This window comes from Notamacropus eugenii, chromosome 1 (genome assembly GCF_028372415.1).
Source record: "Notamacropus eugenii isolate mMacEug1 chromosome 1, mMacEug1.pri_v2, whole genome shotgun sequence".
Lineage (NCBI taxonomy): Eukaryota > Metazoa > Chordata > Mammalia > Diprotodontia > Macropodidae > Notamacropus > Notamacropus eugenii.
The window spans coordinates 36,514,983-36,538,532 of record NC_092872.1 but is presented as its reverse complement, the minus strand read 5'-3'; the positions used below and the strand labels follow the sequence as shown (position 1 = coordinate 36,538,532).

Genomic DNA, 23,550 nt, shown 5'->3' with positions numbered 1-23,550 from the left:
TTAAAGAGATGGTTTCTGAGCATTTGGAGAGAGGAGTAGGAATAATTATAAGATATCATGAAATTCATAAAAAACTAGTCATGTCCAACTACCCTTATTTCTTTTTTGTACTGGGTTCTTAGAGGAGCAGCTCTGGCAAATGACAGAGCACATTTGGATTTCAGTAAGGGACTTAAAATCTCTCAGGTTATATTTGGGGTCAAGACAGAGAAATGTAGATAGTATCATAGTATAATTTGGTAGATTCAGATGGTTAAATAACCTGTTCTGAAGAGTATTGAGTACTGGATTGATATTACCTAAAAGAAGGCCACCCTAGATTGTGTCTGGTTTTGACCCAGTTTTGTTGTGAATTTTATCAATGTCTTGGATCAAAGCAAAAATGTCATGCTTCTCAAATGTGCAGATACAGAAGGATGGAATGACAGAATGAAATATAAAAGGAAAGAGAAAACAAGGGGAGGGAGGGAAGGAAAGAAGTATTTATTAAGGACTTACTATGTGCCAGGCATAAATACATGCAAAAAAAAAAAAAGTTCCTACCCACAAGGTATATATGGGCTAACGAGAGAGAGGGAACACACAAAAGGGAAGAAAGAAGTGGTGGTGGGAGGGGCCAGACCTGGAAATGTCAGATGAAATGTCAGATGACAGAACTGGAATTTCAATAGTTTTGAATAAGAGGTCAAATTGAATAAGCTGAAATAGGAATGAATATATACCCTACATTCAGGTTCAAAAAATCAATAGCAAAAGAATTGAATGAAAAAGGTTTAATTAGAACAAAATTTGTATGAAAAAGACCTGGATGTTTTAATGATCTGCAAGTTCAATAGGAGCTAAAAGGGTGACATGAGAGTCCAAAAGAGCTAACTGGAATTCAGGTTGTTTTAATAGTGTCCAGAAAGAAGGAGGCAATAGTTCTGTTTTATTCTTTCTTGGTCAGATCACATCTGGAAGAATTTTATTCTGTTCTGGGAACTACATCTAAGGAAGAAAACTGAGAAGCTGGAATATTTCTGTGGTATGTGATCAGGATGGTGAGGGGACTTGACACAATGCCTTAAAAAGGTCGGTTGAACGAACTGAGGATGTTTGTTCCCCAAAATAAGATGCTTAGGGAGGACCTGATTGCTACCTTCAAATATCTAAAGGGTTAACATATACAATGAGGATTAGCCTCTCTCTTCTTGGCTCCACAGAGAAAAATTGGAGCTTTAGCTAGAAGCCAGTTTAAGGAAAATTCTCTAACAAATAAAATGGTCCCCAAATGGAATGGGTTGCAGTGGGAGGTAGTGAGTTTACTATTGATGGAGATCTTATAGCTCAATCTAGAGGGCTTCTTTATCAGGTGTGTGGTAGAGGTGATTCCCATTTGGAATAGATTGGACTTGATAAAACCTATAAAGTCCTTTTCAGTTCCGAGAATCTCCAACTTTGAGTTTCTGTGCAATAGATTTCAAAAAAATGTGGCTATACAGTTTACATAATTAATGTGATCAACAGGCTAGTAACCCAGGCATACCTGGCATAGCTCTGAGAATATAGTAAATAAGTATTTCTGTAATTAATATAACCCACTGGAAAATGTGTTCATGCGTTCCAACAACTGGATATTTGGTCATCTTCTAAAAGGTCTAAGCACTCAGATCAAGAATTGTCCTACAAAGATGGTGGCATGATTTACCTAGATAAGCAATATTTTCTTTTCTCAATGACACAGTTCATTTTTATGTGCCTTAAGCAGCTTCTATAAAGGGAATAATTTTTTCTTTGTCTTCACTGAGGACCTGTCTCATGAATGAGAACTCTACAATGATCAAAAGAATCGCCAAGGTCGTGTGCTTTTTAAAAATCTATATTCAGGATGGGTCATAAAAATAATACCATTAAATTTGGGGCTAGATTTTTGACCCAGAAATCCAAACTCAGCTTCCTGATGCTAATCATAAAGTGATGGAAAAATTTATAGGAAATTTGCTCTAGTAATAGTGGAACTTAATGGCTTCTTATGGCTACTACTCTGGTTCATATTCTTTCTTTTATTTTTTAAAAAATAAATCTACTGACACATTCTGTTTTCATATTGTAGTAATTTGTGGACATTTTATCCTCTAACTACCAATCCTAGAATTAAAATTGTTAAATAAAAACAGCCAGTTCTCTGATTTTATATGACAGTGACATTGATGGGTAACATTTGGCCCCCTAGCCCCACTTTCAACTCTTTCCACAGGAGGAGAACCAAGCATATTTGTTGTCTCTTTTCTATGGTCCTTATCATTTCATTGAGAGGGTTTTTTCAATGATTATGGATCAAAGGGATGTTGTGCCACTTTTGATTTTTATAACTACTTAAGCAACATTAAGAAGAGAAATACTTTTGCCTGTTTCTTAGGTCTTAAAATCATAGGATTTCATATTCAAAGCATCCTTAGAGATAATCTAGTCTAATGTGCTAATTTATCAGGTGAGGAAACAGAGATCCAGAGAAGGAAAATTATTTGGCTGAAGTAAATAGAGGAGTCAGGATTTGAACCATGGTCCTCAGTTTATACATCTTATTCTTTTTCTACTAACAAGTAGCTGTCTAATTTCCCTAGGGATATTCTGTTCCAGTAAAGGCTATATAGTTACTGACCCAGAGCCCTAACCCAGTATGCTGCACATGGAGCCCACTTTACTTTGCAACTCAATAGAATTTCTAGGACAAGGAATACCAGATGGCAGAGCTAAGAACATAGTCTACAAAAGTATTATTATAAAAATAATCAGCTGAGAAGTACAGAAGCAGCGGTGTCAGACTCAAATAGAAACATATCTGTCATAGCATATTGACTTAGAAAACCACAAATTAACATTATCTATGTTCTCTTTCACTTTTATTTGGCTCCTGCTCTGGGGGTTTTGCAGGCTATATATATTCGGCTACCATGAGTTTTGACACCTCTATTGTAGAGAATATGATTTCACCATATCTATTGTTTACTGATTACAAAAAAAAAAAAGTCATTGGCCTGGCAAAGGACACACACTTGAAGTCTCTCCTTAAGCCAGATATATCTATTACATATAAGTTAGAAATCACATAAGATTCTATGACAAATGTGGTCATGAAAATAATATTTCACAACTGATGATGAGTATCCCTTGAATATCAACGTTAAGGAGGGCATAAAACAGGGAAGCATCCTCCAATGTCTGTGCAAAGTTCAAAAAGAAGATGGAGTCGTTGTTGATAGAAGACTCCTCTAAAGGATCCCATTTTCTGATGGCTTGCTGATGGCCCATCATTGCCATGCACAGGAAAAATAAAGCAGGTGGGAAACAGAACATATATGGGCAAAATTTATGACACAGGTATAGACATTACTGCATTAATCCTTTTGTATACCCAGGATGGGAGCAACTAAAGGATGGTGAGTTTAGTCCATTTTTCAGTAAGAGGAAGACAAGAATTGTCTCTCTTTTTCCTTGTCCTTGTTATCACCAGAGTTTAGCAGTGCCTGGTATATAGTAAGTACTTAATAACTGCTCATTTTCTACTAGGTTAATTGTTAGGAGAATCTTACCTCTTGGAAGGGGATTAAGTTCTCCATTCTCACATTCAGAGGCTCATTGAACCCCAACCCTGGCATCCCAGGGACAATTTTATTTAGAGCTCTCATCTAGAGTTTCCCTCTAAAGAGGAAGGTAGCAAAGGTGTACTTTCACAAAATGAATTGGATATAGTGCAGATCATTTGTTTCTACATGAAAAGCAATGCTCTCCTTAAAGGAATCATGACACAGGTTAACAGAATTGTTTTTATTTTATTCTGAACTTAAGAAATATGTAATAAAATGACTCTTTCTATATACAAAGTAGAAGGATTTTCCTTCTCTACCTCTCACTGGAATCATATCTTGTTGCCTGGAAAGCTCCAGACAAAAGGCTGCTGTTAAAAGTTGTCTTCTCTTTTAAAAAGTCACTGGAGGACAGCTAGATAGTGCAGTGGATAGAACACCAGCCCTGAAGTCAGGAGGACTTGAATTTGAATTTGTGATCCTGGGCAAGTCCCTTAACCCTGATTGCCTTTAAAAGCAAAACAAAAACAAATGAACAAGTCACATGAGTCCTCATCTCCTTTAGCCCATCAGTCCAGTTAGGAGACTTTGTGCACTGATTCATACCTGGCCTTACATCAGAGACCCAAATTCTTTTGTTGTCAACCAAAATAGGCAAAAAATATCTGTGCATGCCCTATTCATCCCTCATTTCACACACAAAAAAAAATATGGATAACATTTTCTAATTCTTTGCCACCACAAAAAAGGGCTGCTATAAATATTTTTGTATACGTAGATCCTTTTCCTTTTTTATGATCTCTTTGGGATACATACCTCTAGTGGTATTGCTGGATCAAAGAGTATGCATGGTTATTTTTGCCCTTTGGTCAAAGTTTTGCTGTCTTCAATTGTTGGATCAGTTCACAACTACACCAACAATGCAACAGTATTCCAATTTTCCCACATCTTTTCCAACATTTATCATTTCCCTTTTTTGTCACATTAGCCAGTCTAATAGGTATAAGGTGGTACCTCAGATTTGGAAAACCTGGATTATTTAGTACAAAGAGTAGTCATCGAAAAGGTGACAAAACTGTATTCACATATGAGACCTGATGACAGCTACTTGCCAAGAGTAGGAAAATAGAATTTGACAGGAAGCAAAAAGAATTTTATTTGGATTAAAGTGTGAACTTCATGACCCTAATGGAGATCATTACACTTAGGGAAACACAGATGGAAAAAAAAAATGATAGAAATTCTTTATTGAGAGAACCAAAATATTGGAAGAGATATGTAGAAGTTAGATTCCAAAATCCAAGATTTGAATCTGGGCTTTAACTCCTAAGCTGTGTGAACTTAGTTAAGTCACATTTATTATTTACAATCCATCTCCTTTTCTGTAAAATGAAGCGGCTGAATCAGGTGATCTCAAAAATGGATTTTACCTTTGAGATTCTATGAGTCTGTGGGATTTGCTTCTGGAGGTAGGGGATAACCTTTGATACTGAGGATCCTGTAATTAGAAGGTATTGTGTGAGATTTCAAATCTGCACTGCACCAAATTCTTCCCTTCTTTCTTCCTGCCTTTCTCCCTCCTTTCTTCCATCTTGCTTCCTTCTTTCCTTCCTTTAAATTTAAGGTGAAGAGATTTCCAGAACACCTGTACTACAAGCCTATGAAGACAGCCACTTTGGGACAATATTGTTGAATAGCATGTCCTATTCACACATTTTCTGGGAAAGCCACAGGGTTTTCCACATTGTGAGGAAAAGATTTTGATCTTTCGGACGAAGCTGAGTTGTACAGGCTCCAGCAGACACTCAAAGCAGGCCTACTCTATAATGGAAAAAAAATGGAGCTGAGATGACTGTGGTGTAATTCAGTGTTACAGGGCCGTAACTGCACTTAGGAGTTTGTAGACAGTGTGTTTTAACTGTATGGCTTTTATTTTCTCTAAAGAGCAATTTGGGGGAATGGCAAGTTGGCATTTGCAAGGGGTTAAAAGAAAAAGAAAATTGTTACCCTGCTGCGAATTTGTTCGTGTGCCTGTTTTATGTTTCCAAATAGCAGCCTGTGGCTTTATTCAATATAATTGTGAACTGTGTTTATAAGAGGTTAAGAGAGAAGTTTCTTAATTTAAAAAGTATGTGAGAGTCTCCAGACAGAAGCCGCACTTTCCAGGGCAAATTTTGGTCTTTTAGAGTACGGTGGATTTTCTGCTATAGATTGGATCTCTCTCCATTACACAGAGATTGTTTTAGAAATCTAGCCACAATATGCTTGCTATATATTGATAATACCATTGGAAAGAAAAAGAATGAGCAAAAGCACCCTGTTCTATAGAATTTCCCTACAATAGGGATAATTCTATGACCATTCAGTTTATGTGGTAAATAAAACATTTTCAAGAGATTCAGTTGGGATTTTTTTTTAACCACTTACTCTCAACTAACCTTATTCTTACTCTACAAGGACATAAAAGACTCAAGATTTTGCTGACTTTTACTTTAGTATCAGAGACTACAAAGGCTTCTGGGAAACCTAAAGTATAGTACATGTTTCTGTAATGCTATATTGTTGCTTCAAGGTTCATGGTTTCATCCCTGTAGGTCCAACTTTTACCAACATAGCTGACAGCCCCCTATAAAATCAATGAAAAAAAATCAAGAGACATCAATCAAACTTCAAAACAAAATAAACTGTATTGTTTTTAATGCTGGGATGAGTATGGGAGGATGGGGAAATAGAATAGGGAAGTCCATGGCAACTGTGATGCTCCCTATGTCCTTTTCAGTTTTAATACTAAGTAGGCAAGCATTTCATTCTTCCTAGCAGGAGTGATTTACACGGCCTCAGGCCACATCATTTAGAGGTATTTTTATTTGTTGCAGCATAAGGAGTTCAATGAGTATTCACAGACTCAGCCCTTTTTGTGCTTAACTACCACTTTTAGAGTCAGTGGCCAGAAAGGGGCTGCTTGTCTGGATTGGTCAGACTTTTGTTAGCTTATATCGGAGCCAACTCTGAAATTTGCTCATAGTGTGGGAACTACCTCCAGGCCCAAACCGAGATTTCCTACTTGAAAATGGCAGCATATCCACAAGATCTTTCCTTCTTGCATTGTGTTCCAGGGCAGGAAATATCCCAAGGATATTTCCTTAGGATCTCCTTTGTATTTTTCCTAGTCTAGGAAGGAAATTATTGGATACCAGAAAAAGATCCAGGAACTTCAACCAAATTGGAGACAAGTTGGGCAAATATGCTTGGTTTTTTTTTTCCAGACTTAAAATTCTGAAATTCCTTGATTTATCTTCAGACTTTTCTTAGATACAATGTGGATATCAGGTATAGTAGAGTTATTTTCTCTAATGCAGAAAATACTTCAAATGCAAAAAAACTCAGAGGTGTGAATTAATAGAGAAACCAAAGGTCTCAAATAGCTCATCCCACACATTGTACTCCAGGGGAAGCTGTACAAGGTTATAGAACTACTGAGTATTGTTTCACACATACATCTGCCCCGACCTTCATTCTTCAGCACAACCAAAGATTAGAAGAGCAAGTTTGTATAATGACAAAGAGGTCACAAAAGAGAAGAACCCAAAAGAGAGTGGGAGGAGTCTTTTTCATAGCTCTTTATAGATTGTAGAGGGGGAAAGTTCCTCAAATAAATCTTCATTCTCCATGACTCTCAGTCACCAATAGTCTTTGATGACATTTCCAAGTCATGGGGACCAAAATACATATATAGTGTATATATGCACTATATACAAAATACAATATAGTGTTACTGTGTCTTCCCAGCATCCCAATGACATCTCATATCCTTCAGCAAAAGGCCAGAGCACATGACCAATTCCACAGAAAATATCGCTTTCTGACAAAGGCCCATGCCCCAGGATTAGGGACCCTCCAGGACAGAAGGAACATGTGGAGTAGTTGTAACTACTTATGACCATGTGTTCTTCAAGGAAGTCTATACAAGCAAACCAAAGGTTACATCTTAGATTGTTCATTGAGAAGCTTTTCTGGAAGAGACCCTGTTATTCACTTTTGGGGGACACTGTAAACACGAACCATGCATAACTTTTGTTTTAGAAATATCCCTAGAAACATTGTATTTAGTAACAACAACACTGAGCGATGACCAACTTTGATAGACTTTGCTCTGCACAGCAATATAACGATCTAAGACAATTCTAAAGGATTCATGATGGAAAATGCTGTCTACATCCAGAGAAAGACCTATGGATTCTCAATGCACATCGAAGCACGCTACTTTCTCTCTCTTTTTTGTTCTGTTTTGTCTTTCTTGTGGTTTTTTCCTTTTGTCCTGATTCTCTTTTCACAACATGACTAATGTGGGAAAATGCTTAATATGACTGTACATGTGCAATACATCAGATTGCATACTTTCTTCAGGAGGGAGGTGGGGAAGGAGGGGGAAAATGTAGAACTCAAAAATCTTATCAAAGTGATTGGTGAAAGCTAAAAATAAATAAAGGAATTTTGAAAAAAAAGAAATTTCCTTAGAGTTGACCCTAGGATAAGAGTAGTAAGCCAGAACAACACACCTCACTCCCACAACTCCCTGACCTTTGGGGTCATATTCCCCTCCACCACCCATGATAAATCCAGGTTGGTGTGAGCCCTCAAACATTTTTCAAGCACCCACTATGTGTCATCACATTGACAATACCCCTTTCAGGAAGATTTATTATGTACCACAAAAGTGATACAGAGTGAGTAGGCATTGATAGGCTATAACCTTATTACCAAATCAATTGAATCACATATCCATTTGAACAAATGCCAGGCATCGATAGCTTGAAATGCAAAGACCAACATAGCAGCCTCAGAGAACTTCCATTCAGATACTATATTCTTTGTAGATGCAGAAGAAAGGGATGAATGATTGAGCTGAGTCCTTCCGGGTCTGAGACCCTCCTAAGACTTCGAAGAATTTCCCTAAGAAATGTATTGCTTTCTAATACCTACATTTATGAAGTAGCCCATTCACATGCAGTCATGATCAAAATCTATCAATTGCATCCACCAGGGCTGCCTATTTCCCCTCCTGGCTCCCACTGCCCTACCACAGTCCTTTACTAAAATGGCCAGAGGGATTCAAAAGGAGAAAACAGATGGAGGAATCAGAGACTACTATAAATTTCTAAACTTCTTATTATGTCTAACAAGCAATTTTCTCTTTTACTTTCGACTCCCTGCAACTGGTAGAACAATTTGGCCTTGTTACCTGGGGTTCCCAGTGGGTACATTACCTTCCTTCCCTGCAGGGCCACTCTATTAAATGTGTCTCTGCATATGAGTATAAATGAGTATCTCTAGACAGAGAATTATCACTGTGGACAAGCCTGTGGGCTATTCTGACAGAGTATCTATGTGATGGTTGGGTCAGAGAAACCAATTTTACCTTCCTCCAAGAATATAGTGTGCCAAAACCCTGGGGCCCTTCAGAAGGTTGCGGGGATGGTCATCTCCAAGATTTCAGCAGTATCCTTAGCAAGAGAGTAGGGTTCACTCATATTCTACCAATATCAACTTAAATTGTTCCAGAATTTTGCTTCACATTTTTAGTATTTCATAGCCTATTCATAGAGTTAGAAAGAACTTTAAAAGTCATCAAGTTCAACCTCCATTTTACAGATGAGGTCAAGAGATAAGTGATTTGCCTGGAGTTATAGCAGATCTGTGATTTGAACCGAAACCCTCTTACTCCAAATTCAGTGTTCTTTTTTTACTGCACCTTATGCTTCTCAAAAAGACTCCTTAAAAAATTCCTATTTTTACATAATGGAAACATCTTAAACTTTTCAGATTCCCTTCACATATGCATTTTTAGCAATGGGCTTTCTTTTTTTATTTTTTCTTGTAGGAAGCAACTTCCCTCTGCAACCTCTTTCCCCTTCACGATTTATCCCTGCAGGTCAATCTGCCCATCTCTCCATCTCAAAAGCCCGCAGCTGCTTTCTCCGACCTTAAACTGGCTGCCCTCTGAGTTTCTACAGTCCTCCCTACCTGCCATCTGCCAGAGAAGCAATGGCAAAACCTGACAAGAAGAAAACTATTGCCAGATTAAAAGGGAAAACAAACTGACTGTTGCTTTGTGAAACTAATCTTCCCCAATTTGGAAAACAAACCTGAGGGGCAAGAATCTTCCTGAGGCATCCTCGGCCATCACTTAGAGTTACTGATGATCTGATGACCAAGTTGAAGAAGTTTGGCATAGTGTGGCGGCTAAACTTCTGGTCTTGGAGTGAGAAAGACCTAAGATCTCCAGATGTTTACTAGCTGTATGACACTGGCAAGTCATTTAACCCCTCCCATACTCATTTTTCTCACCTATAAAATGAGTATATAACAACACCTGCCTCACACAGTTATTATGAGTCTCAAGATAAATTAAGCACTGTGCAAATGTTATAGAGCAGCCAGGTGGTGTAGTGGATAGAGCACCAGGGCTGGAGTCGGGAAAATCTGAGCTCAGTTCTGGCCTCAGACGTTTACTAGCTATGTGACCATGGTCAAATCACTTAACCCCTCTTTGTCTCAATTCCTCATCTATAAAATAGGGACACATTGAAGAAGGAAATGGCAAATCATTCCAGTATCTTTGCCAATAAAACTCTGTGGCATCATGTAAAGTCGGACACTACTACTGAATGATTGAATAACAAACTTTATTGGACAACATAAAAAGTTAATTTCTACTTCTAGTACAATTAGCAGAGTTTAATAGATAGAGTGCTAGATTTGGAGTAATGAAGACCTAAGTTCAAATCTTGCCTCTGACAGTTGCTGGCTGTTTGACTCCTGCACAGGTCACTTGACCTCTACATGTCCCAGGCAACTTCCTACAATTTAGCTACCAAGTTATAGAAAGGTTAGGACCTGTATTGATTGAGGAAGTTTCCACACTGGTAGTAGCAGTTTCTCACATTGAAGACATCATTGGGTCTTTGAGTGTCTGAGTATTTCCATGGTCCATTATAATTAATCTCTTTTAAAAATGTTGGAAGCATCCTGATATAGTGGAAAGAACACTGGATTTGGAATCAAAGGACCTGAGTTCAAGTCCTGTCTCTGCTACGTACTATGTGACCTCGACCATTAAGAGCAACATCCACAAAAATAAAAGCTAACATTTATATAGCACTTGAGGCTTTGCCAAGAGCCTCGCATGGCATCTCATTTGATCTTCACAACAATCCTTTAAGGTAGGTGCTATTTTTAATCCCCATTTCACAAATGATGAAACTGAGGCCAAGAGAGATGAAAGGACTTGTTGAATGTCAGATAGCTAGGGAATGTCTGAGGCAGGATTGAACTCAAGTCTTCTTGAAGTCACTTAAACTCTGCAGGTCTCAGTTTTCTGATTTGTAAATTGAAGGGATTGGACTAGATAACTTCTAAGGCCCCTTCCAGTCCCACATCTATAATCTTTGAAGTATATGTTTCCCAAAGTGCACAAAGAGAAATGGAATGACCCAATCTTGTCCTCTTCTAGAAAAAGTTGAATTGAGTCTCTCACTCTCCCTGGACTCCACTCCACGGTGAGCATGGAATGTTTTTCTATCTATAGAGCAGCACTCCTGACATTTTCTCATACCAAAATAGGTAATAAATAGAAGGGCGAAGAAGGGAGGAAAACAAGCATTCGTTAAGTGCCTACTAACTTTACTAACACTTTACTAACAACTCTGGGAGTTGGTGCTCTTATTATCTCTATTTTACAGTTGAGGAAACCAAGGCATACAGACATTAAGTGCCTTGCTAAGGGTCCCCTGGCTATTAAGTACCTGAGAAAATGGGAATGTTGGTTTAAGGAATGCGAACTTTTTAAGGGAGTACTGATATAGTGCTGTTTGGGCTGGTTTTTTCTCCCCCTTCCAACATCTGATCTGAACTGCTGATTGATTTTTAGTTGTGAGTTCATTAAAATCAAAATCCCTACTGTTATTTCAGGTTTCCAAGGAAGGAGGCAGGACTGAGGTGAATCATGTCAAGTTCTGTCATAACTCACAGCCCAGAAAGCTGAACACCTTGGCACTCCGGATTCCTCCTCTTCCCTCCACCTCACTTGATCACTGGGTTGTTTGGCCCCATTAAAGGCTGTTGGAAAATAAAGGAGGTAGCAAAAGCCCACAGAAATGGAAATGATGTGTCACAAATACAGATGCTTTGCCACAAAGAAAGCAGTGGCCCAAATGTATGATATGTATGGATTATGGATTGTATACTTTGAAGGTCCTTTCCCTACACATGTGCTTGCATAATGCGGGAAAAGGTAATTGAATAAGAAATTAATAGAATTAATAGAACCCTAAGAGAAGTGGGAATCTAAAACTCTCTTAATATTTAGAAACTTGGTCTTGGATTTAGAGCTTTAAGGGATCTTCAGGGTCATCTAATCTAAGATCCTAGCACTTGTTTCATTTCTGACTTATCTTAAGAATATGATCATGAAAATGCATAATTAAATTCTAATGTGGGGTTGAATACATTGTTGCAGATTCGGAAATAGGATAAGAAGACTTAGAGCTAGAAAGGTTCTTAGAGATAATCTATTCCATCCCCCTTATTTTACAGATGAGGAAACTAGAGTTTATAGGAATGATATATTTTTTGCATATTTTTACAGATATAACCTAATGTTTAAAAGTTATACCTCTAGACTAACCCAGACACATGTTCATTTCAGAAAGCTTCTCAAGAATTAAATATAATCTCTTTGATTTAGGCCTTTACCCAGAATCTTTCTGGGGAGAATCAGAACCTGGCTTGTTTTAGCTCTTCCCAGGGTATTAGACTCTTCTTTGTTAAAATAACTCAAGGCACTTAAACAGTGGCTATCTGTTTTAGGACAATGATGAACATAATTGAGACTAGTACCTTAACTGCTTTAATAAATCAATAGAAAGTATATCTCACTTCCAGGTAAGCATCATTACCTATCATTCTCCAGAATCATTCCATCTCAGTTCCCTCAAAACTCATGACACTAATTGGAAGAATCTAAGAGAAATCCCTATAGGTAGGGTGCCATGTTTGATATGGCTTGTTGAAGGATAATTCAGGGCAGCTAGGTGGTGCAGTGGATAAAATGCCAGGCCTGAAGTCAGAAAGACTCTTGGGTTCAAGTCTGATGTCAGTCATTTACTAGCTGTGTGATCTAAGCAAGTCACTTAACCCTGTTTACCTCAGTTTCCTCATTTGTAAAATGATCTGGAAAAGGAAATGTATCTTTCAGTATCTTTGTCAAGAAAACCCCAGCAGGGGTCATGAAGAGTTGAACATGACTTAAACAACTGAACAATAACAAATCTAAATCGACTGCCTTTAGCCTAACTCTCAGTGGGGGAGTGCCCTGCATTCACCACTGCTGTTGTCATAACCTTTAGGTTTAAAGTCCCATCATTTCTGTTGGCCCTGTTCTGTAGCCACTATCTTCAGTAAGATTTTGCCATTTCAAGGCCTGGTTCAGGTATATCTAGTCACTTAATTTCAACCACAAATATCTCTCCTCCTTCTTCCCCTGCCTCCACCCCATGCTTAGATATTTTGTGGCTTTTCTTATTCTCCCTATGTCCTAGAGGTCTTCTTGCATGTAGCTTGCCTTTTTTCCCCTCCCATGAGCCCCTACTAAATGTCTTTGGCTCACAGCATTTGGAGAAATGAAGCCTTTTTCCCGCATGGCTGCAGGAGAACACTGTTTTCTTCCCTAGGGATGGGGAAAAGAGGAGGGGTTGTTTCTAATGCATACACTACTTGAGAGGTAGCAAGTAGTGAGGCTGGGGTTTGAACCCCAGTTCTCTCACTCCAAACAAGATCTCACTTCAAAGTCTGAACAATCTCAAATTAGCCTCTCATTCAAAACATTACCCAAGGAAGACATTTCCAAATGAACTGCCCAACAACTAGGGCACAAGCCTAGCAAACAGAAGTTTGACAGTACCAGTGCTGGATGAGACAAACAGCACTGGTTTTGGAGTCCGAAGAAATAATTTCAATTGTTTACTCTGGAACTAAACTGCTAAGTAGTCTCCCAGGGTTGCACCCTAATCATGACTATGGCTCCCTACCCCCTCCCGCAACCAATCCATTGCCAATGTCTGTCGATTTCACACTTGCAATATTTCTCAAATACACCCCTTTCTCTCCTCTCATACCAGGCTATCACCTTCTGGCATCTGGACTACTGCAATAGCTTGTTGGTGGGTCTCCCTACCATTAGGCCCTCCCTGCTCCAGTCTGTCTTTCACTTAGCTGATAAAGTGATTTTCTTAAAGTACAGAGTTCAGATCATGTTCCCCCCCTACACACACACACACACACACATTTGATAAGCTCCACTGACTCCCTAACATCTCCACAACCAAATACAAAACCCTCTATTTGGTTTTCAAAGCCCTTCATAACATAGCCTCCCCTACCTTTTTTTTTTTTTTTTTAGTGTTCTCTAACATATACTCTTTAATCAACGACAAGGACTGCTTTACTGTCCCATAAGGCAAAGAATCCATCTTTCAACTCTGGGCATTTTCTCTGGCTATCTATCCCCCATGACTGGAATGTTCTCCCTCCTCTGCTCTCTTACAGACTGCCCTGGCTTCTTTTAAGTCCCAAGTTAAACTATGTCCTTTACAGAAAGCCTTTCAGAATCTCTCTTAATTCTAGTGCCTTCCCTCTTCCTATTTATTTCCTATTTATCCTCCAGCTTATTTGAACACAATTGTTTGCAGTTGTCTGCCCCATAGCACTGTTAGTGCCCCAATGGCAGGGACTATCATTTGCCTCTTTTTGTATCCTCAGCACCTAGCACAGTTTCAGGCACACAATGAGTACCTAATAAATGCTTATCGACAGACCAACATTGGGTAAATTGTATCATCCCTCTGGGGTTCCATTTCCTTCTCTAAAAAATGAGGCGTTCAGACTATTTCCACATCTTGATCCTGGGCATGGAATCTTTTGAACTTTCAAGTCTCTTAACTTGAAAAACAGATACAAAATGCTTGCATTCCCACAGGCCTGTTTATTGCATTCAGATCTATTAGACAATGTGTATTTGAGGCCTCTGGGGGAAATAATGACAACGTACCTTGGGCAACCATTCTTCTTTTCAAAATGTTTGTTTTATCATTTCATCCCCACTGCAAATCTTTGAGGGAAACCAGAATGGATACAATTTTCTCCACCGTATGGGCAAACTAATATACAGCGTCCTGCTTGGGGTCACCCAAGTAGTTAACTGCAGGTCCTGGAAGACAGCCTACAGCTCTCTTCTGCATCACTATTCATCAGACGTCCTAAAATCAAGCATAGGGATGTGGACAAAGGGCCTCCAAGAACTTAGGCTGAGCTTATGGGAAGCTGAGCTCAAAAAACAATTAAGCAGTTTCATGGAAATCATGACCCATGTGTACCGTAATCCTTTAGGCTTTCAGATTTAATGATGTACTGCTTTGTATTTTATATATGGATTTGCTTTATATTAAATAATACAAAAGGCAATGATGCATTAAGGATCAATGATTTTATTGAGGAGGGAATTTTCTTCTACTCTCACAAATCCCAAGCTCTCTTTAATTCTTAAAGGACTGCCTGAAAGGAAAGTTTGTTATTATAGATATAGAGTCTCCCTTAGGGTTAAGAAGTCCTGGGTTCAGATCCCATCTCTGATATATACTTACTATGAAGATCTGGACAGCCATTCAACCTTTCAGTGCCTCAGGTGAGTCTCTAAGAACTTTTCTTCCAGGGAATGGACCGATCTGCACTGATAGAGGGATTCCACTCAATGGAAGTACCCTACACCAGTGAAATTTAAGTTCTGGTTTCATATAAATACACACAATGTATAATATAATGATAGTGTATCTATAACAAAATGTATCCCCATCATGGCGTGGTGAATAGAGAGCTGGCCATGGAACCAGGAAGACAGGTTTACATCCTCTTTTTGACATATATTGGCTTCATAGACATGCTCAAGTCACTGAAAGGGAGCCTTAGGCAACTCCCTAAGAAATTAGAAGCTGACAGTAGCAATGTGGCCTAAGACAAGACTTGGACTTGGAGTCAGGAGAGTTGGCTTCAGTTGTTCACCTTACTTATCACCAGTTATGCAACATTAGGCAAATTGTGTCATCTTATTGCAGAAAAAATGCCAGGTGGTAGTTACCTCACCTGGGAGTTTCTTATATCAATGAAATTACAAGTCTAGTACCTTTCCCTACAATGATATTAGTAATTCTGAAAAGGACGTCATGGCCATTCTGTTCACAGACAAAATTATCAGAGGCAAATAAAAGCTGGAGAAAAAAAACTAAAACGAAAGGCACACTAGAGATTTGACTTCTTAGCATAGAAGGAGTGTAAGTCAAGTTCATCTTATGCTTTATATTAGTGAAACATATAGCCCAAAGCTCAGAGAGAGTAAGGGCTCAATAAATGTTTATTGATGCTGAAGATGATGAAGTATAGCAGGGAGAGAGAGGCATGGAAATTCAAGGTCTTTAAGAAATAAAACGTAATCATCAAAACTTATTACTATCAATAATTCACAACGTAAACCCATCCAAAGACCAGTTGGCCAAAATCTACTCCACAAAGGTTGTGATGGAATATGTCATTTTGCCATGGAAGCGATTATATGATAGATTTAAAACTTGTAGAGACCTTAAAGGCTGTAGAGTTCAACCCCATCTCGTTTTACAAATGAAGAAAATGACAGCTCTGACAGGTATTATTAAGTTGTAAGGCCCATGGATGAACCCAGTCCTTTGCATACAAAGACTTACCTAGATAAGATCAGAGAAGCTCATCCCTGGCATTTTGAAGTTTAGATGATGTTTGGGTGTGGATGGGGCACAGCAACTCAGAGAGTTGACCTGCGTGGAGAGTTTGGCATCTGCTTGAATGGAGGCAGCATTCTTAGCAAAAGGATTGAGGCATCCAGCATAGTGTAGCAGAAAGAGTACTGAATATGGAATCACAGGACTAATTCAAACTCTAACTGTGGTACAACTAATATGACCTTATTAAAGGTAAATTACCCCCTTTGGGTCTTAGTTTCCTCCTCTGTAAAATGAGGGATTGGACTAAATGATCCCTTTTTAACTCTAAATCTGTGTTCCTTTCGCATTATTTTTAAAATAGCTTGAATAACAGTGGTGATAATGGACATTTTTGCTTCATCCCAGATCTTATTGAAAAAAGCTCCAAATTTATCCTCATTACAGTAATATTTGCTCTTGGTTTTAGATAGATACTACTTATTTTTAAAAAGGCTCCAATTATTCCTGGGCTTTCTCGTGTTTTTAACAGGAATGGATGTTGTAGTTTGTTAATGGCTTTTTCTGCGTCTATTGAGAAAATCATATGATTTTTGTTATTTTTGTTACTGATGTGGTCAATTATGTCAATAGTTTTCCTAATATTGAACCAGCATTCCTGGAATAAATCCTACCTGGTCAGAGTGTGGGATGTGATTTTTGTTGGCTTTGTTATTGATATGGTCTTTTTATTTTATTTTTTGTAAGAAGCCAAAGTTTATTTTCCATCAGCATTTTTCCAACACTATTAGAGAATCTGGGGTAAAACTGAAGACCACTTTGTGGTAGTTGCTACCCACTCAGTATCCTGAGCAGTGTGAGTCACAGACCAGTCTTCAGTAGCTGACTGAGCACTCCAGTCTTCAGTAGGAAAATGCTGAATGGGCAGAGGTGGCATCTGTACTCAGTCAGACCAATCAGCCACTTCTGGTTGAGTAGCAGTGAATTCTGGGGTAGGTGTAGTCTACTCGCCCTGAAACTCCTCCTTTTTCACTGCCTTCTCAGCTGTGGCCTGTTCTTCCTTTCAATCTTCTCTGGATCCCTGTAGAAGTAAAGATCAGGCATAGCTTCCCATGGGTGTTCATGTACCACCCATACACAGGACTTCCCGTATGCCAACATCCACCACATCAGACCCAGTGAGTGAACACCCTTGCTGTTACATGGAATGGCAATGCCCACATAGTGGAGTGGGGAGTCTGTGTTGCGCAGTGCAATAGCTGGGAGGTTAATATGTGATGCTTCCGTCAGAGGCTAGTCATCTGCCCAAAGATTAGTGACCACCAAGAGGCAGGCTCCCCGAAAGCTGCCTGGATCTGGTTACTGAGGGTGCCTGGTGTGAAATGTCCAGCAACAGATGTGGCACCAGTGGCAGCAGCAAATTTCAAAACAGCTCACTGACCAGTGTTCCTGGATGAGACGATGGGTTTTCAACGACAACCATGGCACAAGCTGCCAGCAGAAGCTTTTCCCAAGTTCTCTTCAAATTGACATAGATGTCATCTCTTTCTTTTGTAGATATACTATTCCATCTGGAAGTCCAAACTGGTACCATCCAAATGGGTTCCTGCAGCTAGGAATTTGAAGACACCCTCCCTCATCTGCAAGACATCTAGGTCTCCAGATATTGTGACCATTTCCCTTTAAAGTCACAACAGAAACCGAGGACAACACCATATGGAACCCTCTTCTAGGCAGTATGGAAAGGATTCATTCAATAACTGCTTCAACTGAGCAGTCATGAGAATGTCATATGTTATAGGATTATAACCTTTGAGTTGAAGGGAACCTCACAAGTCATCAAGTCCAGTCTTAATTTTTGCCATTAAGGAAGCAAAGAGTTTATTAACTGCTGTGCCCAAGATAGAAACTGGCAGGTGCTGAATTTGAACACAATTCTTCTAATCTTAACTTCATAAAAACAGACACTGGATTGCATTTCAACCCACAATTTGCCATAGTGTCTGGCACATCACGGGGCCTAATAAGTGTTTATTCAATTAAATGGAATTTTATTCTTTTTTTCAAAGGGTGGGTTGTTTTTTAACAACCTCCTTGGAGCCAGCTGGCCTATTAGCCTCCTTCCCTCTGCTCAGTTTTACTTGCCTATACCTACCTATTTTCTTGAAAATCCAAATATGAAACAGCTGTGAGAGCATCCGAAGGAGGCAGGAGGAACATAGAACAGCCAAAAGGAAAAAAGCAAAGACAGAGAAGCAAAGTCCATAAAACCCAAAGCAGGCAAGAGACAGAAACTGAGATCAGGAAAACCATTGAGGCAGTGATTTCTCTTTGACAGAATATTAAAAACAAAGTTGCCCTAAGTCAGAAGGGAAGGAAGCGAACTTTTCTTCTGTAACATCCCACTTTTGGAATTTGGTTTCTGAATGGAAACTAATTAGAAATACTATATCAGCTTTCTACCATGGCAATAGAGAAGCAGGAGTTAACAACTCAACAGTTAGCTTGTCTTTCCTTTAAAAAAAAAAAAAAAAGCAAAACGTAATTTACTTTTACTTAATTGCCTTATTTCACCCTCACTGTGTTTATTAATAATAAATATCTGTTCATTTTTAAATGACATGGATCACCAATTTCCAGCCCTGCTGAGGTCATTCAACATGACAAATGTCAGGGGCTGGAATTTGGGAGCCATTGTGCAGCCATTCACATTTACAGCTAAATCAGTTTATGAGGCAATCTCTAGCACACCTGTAGCGTACCAGTTATTTACATGGTAGGGGAATGCAAGCCCTATTTTCCACTGTGGCTTGCCTAGGAGTCTAACTTAATGAACTTTAAAAACAAACACATTTCTCTGCCTTTTAATATTTCCTGGGCCCCCTGTTCCTTTCCCATCTGGTTCTACAATGAATGTGACCAAGACTAATTGATCTATTTCCAGTTTCCAGAAAATACCCCAATGAATGTAGAATGCCACCTTTTTAACAATGTTAAATGGTAGAAAACTGGCCGAGTGAAGGACATTTACTGCTCCCTGCAAGTGAAAAGTGTAAATGGTATTGATCTGCTATGAAGGGTTTACAGTAGAGAAACATTCAGCACATTATTTAAAGTGTGAATATCTTTTTGATTTACTTTTGGACTTTATCCAAACATTTGTAACACAGTTTTGCCCCTTTCTTTGCTGTGTTTTTCCCCCACTCCATGTTTTGCCACAAGCAACACCAGTTCTGCCCTACAGATGAGACTATTCCTGTTGCATGATGAAAGGCTGAAATCTCAAGAAAGAAAAGGGAAATAACCAAAGGAAAGATTAGGTAGATTTCCTCTAACATTGGCAAGGACCATGAAGACAGAGAGGGCAGCCTCCATGCATCAAAGTCAGCACCAATCCACCAAGAGGCATAGCCAAAGACTTTGGAAGGCAAAGTCTTCCAAATGGTCAACCTCCATGTTTCTGATTATGCTCATCTGGAAACCCTTGAAGGGACAGCCACAGGATCACAAACTTGGCAGGAATGTAAAAGATACTTTGCTGGCCTTCATGAGACACGTTGAAACATTCAAAAGAGAAAGCTGGCAATGGGGAGGGGCAAGACAGGATAATGTTGGGTAGAACTGGAACTAGAAATTTTGGCTTTCAGGGAGTATAGGGATAGGGAGGAAGAGGATACCTCAGGGAGAGACCTTGAGTATTGAGAAGTCTGCCTCTGGAGGAAGAAGCAGAATGGAGTTAAGCTAGGGGGCTCACCTGGAATGCTAAGATACCTCAGGATCCTGACTCCCACAATGCTCCTACTTGTTAGCATGATTCTTTCCCTCCCCCAAAAAGATTACTTTGTATCTATTTTGTATATGGCTTCCATATTGTTCCCTATCCGATAAGCTTACAAGCCATTTGAGGGCAGGGGCTATTTCATTGTTGTTTTTGAATTCCCAGCACTTAGCATGGTGTCTTGACACGTAGGAGTTACTTAATAAATGGTTACTGAATTGAATTAAGTTGGGTTACTTTATATGTAGATTTCACATATGGTCAGGAGCAGTAATGCTGGAGGAATTGCTTTTATTACCCTACCCTTAAACTACCCTAGTTCCAATTCTCTTTGCAAAATCTAAAACAGGGACTGAAGATGAGGGGAATAAAAAACTGTGGCATCAGAAGGTTAGTATGTAATAGTGGCGAGAACAATGTACATGGAACTGGAAAATCTAAATTAGCAAACAGCTCTTCTACTTATTAACTATGTGTGACCTGTCTCCCATTGGGTCCTCAATCTCCTCATCCGTAAAAGGAATGGTTTAAACTAGATGTTTTCCTCAGGTTCCCTTCCATTTGTAGTATTCTATAGCTCTGATAGAATTTTGAAGTACTGTTTTCCTTTTTTAGACCAAGTCAATGGAAAATGAAGTAGACTTTCAGACTCACATTCACATGTCATATTCCTTTTCTTTTTTCAAAATAAGAGTAAATAGGAAGCCAAATTATATATGTGTATATATTCAAATATATTAAATTAATATAATTACACATAATATAATAAATTAATATAATTAAATTAATATAATTATAATTATTAATATAATTACATAATTATATTAAATTAATATAATTAATATATGTCATTATAATATCCTATAATCATTTTATTATATAGCATAATATAATGTAAAATATTATATTAAATCCATATACATAAATAAAAAATCTGCATCCAAGGGAAACTTTAGGACAAAAAATTATTTTGCTTCACCCTTTAGAATGACACGCACTGTAATTTGGAAAATCACTCTTTGAGAAGAAAATAGTTGGTACATATAATTCAATATATCATCGGGTCAGTGATCTCACAGAAGCAGATACTCTCTCCATTAGTACAAAAAATGACCTAACCTTGATTTCTCATCCTGTATGATCCTTGTCTTTACATAGATTCTCAATAAAATGAAGGCATCTTTTGGTCTTTTTGATATTCTGTGAGTGTGAATACAGCTTCAGGCTATCCATTTTTTTTAACTCATTCTATATGACCAGATGACCTTTTCTAATCATGTGATTCTTTTAAGCTGTCTTTCAACCCCATATCATATAACTGTCAATGTCATCCCCCTTCTTACACCTTCCATGTGATTTTCCTCTGACTTTGGTCACCTCTGACCTTTGGTCACCTTTTTTAAGATCATAGATCACAGATTTCGATCATAGATTCAGATCATAGAACCTTAGAGGTCATCAAATGAAAGTGCTTCATTTTATAAATAAGGAGATTTAAAGGTCAAATGGCATGGCCCAAGTCATGCACATAGTAAATGGCAGAATCAGAATTTGAAGCCAAGACCCCTCAACTCTAATTCCAACATTCATTCACCTCATCATGGTATTCTACAGTCATAGAATATCAAGGGGAGAATGCTAGTACTACAAAAAGTGTGTGTGTCTGTGTGTGTGTATATGTGTGTGTGTGAGTGACAGATCAGGAATATTGAAAGTACTGAGGACTTTTGCAAATGTTATCCAGCCCTGTCTCCTCTTTCTATTCAGCTCCTGATCTAATGTGAAATGACAGTTCCACTTCCAGAAGACTTTACAATTTACAGAACACTTTCCCCATAGCTACACTGTGAGGTGTAGTTAAAAAAGATTTTAGAAGTCACCCAGTGCAGCATCCTGTCCCATGTGCCAATCCCTTAGACAATCTCTTAAATAGATGTCGTCAGGTCCCATTTGAACACTCTGAGTTGATGGGGACCTCGTCAATATGGACTTACTTGGCTTCCTCTTTAGAAGTGAAGAACTCTGCTGCACTTTTTGGAAAGGACCAAATCTGCATGAGATTCCAGTGTAAACTGATAATAAAAGAGATGAATTAGCATAACTGGCTGTTTCCGTTATGAAGATTAAATAGCCTTTTACTGCAGATGTTTGCCAAGGCAAACGCTCCCTAGTGGAAAACTCCAAGCAGTTAAGATAGATTTGATGAGGGTTTTAATTGCTGTTATGCAACTGGTAATGGAAAGTTTTTATTAAATGTCATGCAAGAGCCAATCAATAGTTTAGAAGAGAAAAGCTTCTTTCTTGCATCCACCTCAGGCTTCTGAGCAGGGGCTTATCAGCCAAGGCAGCATCAACAGTAGCTAATATTTACCCAGGGCCCCATATGCACACCTCTCTATCAGAAATATTAGGGGGATTTGTAGAAGATAGAATAGATCCAGTCCCTGCCCCGGGCCAGCTGATGACATAAAGGTAAACAGACTGTAAAGGTACTGTACAGGTAAAGAATACAAAAATGAAATGTAGATAGATGGGAATAAGCACATTCCATTGTCATAAAACCTAACAGAATGATTAGAATTCATGAAAAACATTGTTAAGATCATAGATATAGAGTCATAGTTACCCAGGGAGTAAATGTCAAAGCCAGGATTTGAACCAAAGTCTTCTGACTCTAAAAGCATCTCTTTCTGAAGTAAGCAATGAGAATTTGTAACATTTGTAAAGCACTTAGAGTTTTAGAGGCACTATGTAAATACTTATTCCCCTCCTTTTCTTTTCCCTATTTATAGGTACAAAAGGATTTACAGAATGACTCATCATAAGAGTCTTTTAAATAATAACCACCCAGAATGTATTTAAATAATTTTTCTTTTACAAAAATTGAATTTTTATACTTTTTGGACACTCTAGCATAAAATGAGGTATTTCTGGGAGCCTCTAGATGGTTTAGTGTACAATGTGCTGGATTTGGAGTCAGGAAGACCTGAGTTCACATTTGGCTTCAGACACTCACTCTCTGTATAGCCCTTGAGAAGTTACTTAACTTCTTTTTACCTTGATCTGTTGAAGAAGGAAATGGCAAATCACTCCAATATCTTTGTCAGGAAATTCCCATGTGTTTCGTGGGGTCACAAAGAGATGGACACAAATAAGCAACTGAACAAGAAGTATTCCTATATTTTGTTCATCTTTTAAACAACCAATTTATATATATATATAATGTTTATGAATGTTAAAATCAAATTTTCTTTAAAAATGAATGCTTTAAGTTTTCTCTAATCTCAATCTTGATCAGAACTACACCAGTTAATTAGTTCATCATTATAATGTTTCTATTATGGGATTACTATTGCTACTTATCCTTGCCAAATCCCAATCTTGGATGATTCACACTATCTGC

At 38.4% G+C, this 23,550-nt stretch overlaps 1 pseudogene; it reads right to left on the bottom strand.

Annotated features, from left to right (window-relative positions):
* Positions 1-17,156: 17,156 nt before the first annotated feature.
* On the bottom strand, positions 17,157-20,810 carry LOC140500014 (small ribosomal subunit protein uS2-like; annotated as a pseudogene).
* Positions 20,811-23,550: the final 2,740 nt, after the last annotated feature.